This window comes from Xenopus laevis, chromosome 8L, assembly GCF_017654675.1.
Source record: "Xenopus laevis strain J_2021 chromosome 8L, Xenopus_laevis_v10.1, whole genome shotgun sequence".
In the NCBI taxonomy this organism is placed as follows: Eukaryota; Metazoa; Chordata; class Amphibia; order Anura; family Pipidae; genus Xenopus; species Xenopus laevis.
Genome location: NC_054385.1, coordinates 21,895,689 through 21,899,509, shown reverse-complemented (window position 1 = coordinate 21,899,509; position 3,821 = coordinate 21,895,689). Strand labels below are relative to the sequence as shown.

At 42.3% G+C, this 3,821-nt stretch overlaps 1 long non-coding RNA gene across 1 annotated transcript; it reads left to right on the top strand.

The window, feature by feature from the left end:
* The first annotated feature begins 1,319 nt into the window (after positions 1-1,319).
* On the top strand, positions 1,320-3,621 carry LOC121397272. Its single transcript, XR_005963618.1, has 3 exons — positions 1,320-1,459; positions 2,844-2,972; positions 3,524-3,621. It is a non-coding gene; the product is annotated as an uncharacterized LOC121397272 (long non-coding RNA).
* Positions 3,622-3,821: the final 200 nt, after the last annotated feature.

The following is a 3,821-nucleotide window of genomic DNA, read 5'->3' as shown; positions in this document are numbered from 1 at the left end:
TAAGCAGCCTCCAGCGACATACTCCATGAGGAAGAAGAGATGGTGTTCTGACTGGAAGGTGGCATGTAGATCCATGGTGAAGGGGTGGACAGCTGCTGCGAGAGCAACCCGTTTCTCGACCATAATCCTGACTATTAAAAGCATTCATTGTCAAAACAAGCCAGTAGAGAAAGTGTCATTCTGCCCATAGGAGCCACATTATTGTCTTAGATTATTTAGTATAGTACTAATGGGAGATGTTAGTGGAAGTCCCAAGACACATAACTAGTTAGGCATTGCTTGCATTATCAGGGTAATATCAGAGCGCTATAGCTGTTTGAAAGGGACATGGGTAAGTAATAAAGCCAACCAGCCAAGTTGATCATTCCCATAAACTGACCTTTCAACATCCCTTAAGGTGGTGATCTTCTTTTTTTTTAAGATCTTCAGGGCATACGATTTTTTTGATGCCGGGTGTTGCACATGGAGAACCTGGAATGAGAGAATATATTGAGGGAATTTTGAAGAAACACAGGAAGATACATGCAGAACCTCCAAACCCCTTGCAGAGAGCTCCAAGAATCCATCTTGCTCCCAGCATTGCAAGGTAACAGAACTAACTGTTTAGCCAGTGTTCTTGCATGTGCCCAATAGTCATCCTAATTATGGATTAAGTTAAATATTACCTTCCCAAATCCGCCCTCGCCTAGGAAACCTCGTTGGGTGAAGTCTTGCAGAGTGCAGTTGGTCAAATGAAAAACTCTGAAAAAGAATTACACAGAATTTAAAGTGGACCTGTCACCTACACATAAAAAGCTGCAGAATGAAAGTCCTTTGCAAATTAAATATGAAACCCCAAAAATATTTTTCATTAAAACATCCATACCTGTTATAAAGGTGTTTAAATATTTAAACTGTCAATCAAATACTACCTGCCCCGCCTCTATGCCCGTGGCATAGAGGAGGGGCAGACAATTACTTTCACTTTCCATTCAGCACTTCCTACATGTCACTGCTCTCCTCACATTCCCCCTTCCCTCCTCAGGCTCTATAATTGTGTAGGGCACTGCACATGGACATTAGGTCCCCCATTCTGGTGCATACACAAGATTTTGGGGTGATACACAATTTCCCTTAATAAACGGGTCCACAAAATGGCTGCTGCCTGCTTGCTGTTATTGTATAATTCCAAGACAGAAGGAAACAAAATTTAAATAATAAATACAGTGTAAGTAAAGTTTATTTTGCTCAACTAACATGATAGAAAAGAATTTGAAATTATTTCTTAGGGTGACAGGTCCCCTTTAACTCATTGTTATTTCAAATGAAAATGAAATGTTGATAGTATCATCAGTTGCAGGTTGTACTGTATCTTACTCTGGTTCCGTCGTCACAGCCGGTGGAAAGTCTTCTGCTGTGTTTTCTGGATGAGTTGAGCCGATGTTCACTTCATCCGCAGACATCTCACTATAGGGAAAATGTAAGTTTGTTATTATGCTTGTGTTTTACTAACATGGGAAGCTAAGAGCTTTATATGTACATAGACATTGGAGTTCAGCCCTTTCAGAGGCAGAAAACGATTTGCCAGCTCAGTACAGGGTGAATTCAGGTGCCATGTCTGTATCTGGAGTATTACAACTCCACCAAAAGAAGTACAATAGCCGTATACAGGGCCTCCTTCAGAAATCATCAGGGCCTGTCCGGCAAAATTTTCTGGGCCCACCTGCCCCCAAGCCCCACCCATATCTCGCCCACCCCACAGAAAAAAAGCCAAACAAACATCAGAGCTGAAACAGTAACCCCACCCCAAGTTATAAAAAGCCATTGGTGATCAGGGGCCCCCCTCCTGCAAGTTAAAAAAATATTGATTGCTTGCCCCCCCCAATTTATAAAAAACCACTGGTGGCCAGGACCCTCCTTTAAGTAAAAAAAAAACATTGGTGGCAGCCCCCCCCCGTCAGCATTCTGCAAAGTTTCTAAGAAAGGACGGGAGCTCCAGGTCCAGCATTATTTCTGTCCTATTCAGATCTTTGTGCCCTCATTGGTCGATTAAGTTCCCGGTGAAACTGCATTGGGATTGGTTAGGCTGGAGGGGAAGTTTCTACTTTACCCATCCAATCCCTGTACCGCTTTACCGGGGACTTGAACTTAAACAACCAAAGAGGGCACACCAGAGCCCCAGTCCTCTATTATAAACATTGCAGCAGGCTGTCCCCCTAACACTCCAAAAAAACTTCAGAGCCCGGTACAACTGTCCCCCCCCCCCTGTGCCCCCCTGATGGCGGCCCTGGCCATATACAGAGAATACAGTTCATAATAAGCCGAACTCTGCATCTTACCTGCCCTCAGTGACAGCCAGTGGCAGTGCTGGTGCTGGATCTTCTGCCGTGGTGTCCCTCTCACTTGTGGTGGCTGGTTCTTCCGGTGTCAAGGCAACTGCTGGTAACTCATCCCTAACACAGGAATCCTCTGTGGCATTTGTTGGTGGGTCATGGGGAGAACCTGGGTGAATCTCAGGGTCCTTTTGTGCAATTACCACATTCAGGTTTTGAAGGGTGGCATAAAGAATTTTTAGCTTTTTCCCTGACTCCTTCATAAACTTCCTCAGACGGACTAAGGTCTCCTTGTCTGAGGTCACTCTGTAGAGCTTTTCAGCGCCCGCTGCAATGCGCATCTCCTTCTTAATTTCTCCGATTACTTGATTTTTATTGGCCAATAGATGTAACCTTGGCCGCAAATCACAAAGTTTTGGAGACAAAACTTCATGATTGTCCTGTAGAAAAGGAGAAAAAGTTATGGAAACAATAGTTGGTTATTGCCTGCCTAAATTACTGTAATTTACACTTTTTTTCTTTCAATTCTAGAATCACTAAAACTGTTGGCCAAGCCCTCCAGCTCCAGTGAGGAGTAAATCTGCTGGTGTCAGTAGCTGCTACTTCTCAATCTCTCTCTGCGCTGAAATGTCACCAGGCTCAAGATTTTATTCTCCACTGGTAAATCCATATTCCAATTCTAATCTACATCATGGCATTGCTATTTGTTTGATGTTTATACAGGTATGGGACCTGTTATCCGGAATGCTCGGGACCTGGGGTTTTCCGGATAACAGATTTTTCTGTAGTTTGGGTCTTCATGCCTTTTAGTCTATTAGAAATTAATTTAAACATTAAATAACCCCAATAGGCTGGTTTTGCTTCAAATAAGGATTAATTATATCTTAGTTGGGATCAAGTACAAGCTACTGTTTTATTATTACAGAGAAAAAGGACATAATTTTTAACAATTTTTATTATTTGGATAAAATGGAGTCTATGGGAGAGTACAGGTATGGGATCTTTTATCTAAAATGCTTAGGTCCTAGACCGTAATTCTCTGTTCTAGCTCCCTCAAACAGGAACCTTGGCTTCCCATTTTATTCCAAATTCGCTTTAGTTTTCCCTAACATTGTGCTATGGAATATATTGCTACTTTAAACAATAAATACTAATCATCTCCTCCGGACTGAGGCCATTGCACTCTTCAGTAACATGTTATATCCCATTAGCCTTACCGGATTGGTAGCACGAATGCAGGAATTCCGGACACCCATCTTGAGACTCCTGTAATGGGAAATAAACATTGTCAGTGCTGGTATGGGGATAAGAGGTCATTTTTATCTTTTTCAATAGAAACCCTCTTCACCAAATTGCATATTGGTGTTGTTATATTATATTGCCACAACTCATACAATTCCAACATAGCTAAACATGGGAGGTTTAAGCAACTATCCCTACCAAAATATCGACAATGAAGGCAGGTTACCGGATACTCTTTAAATCCCAAAGAAAGCCTGGTCTGCCATG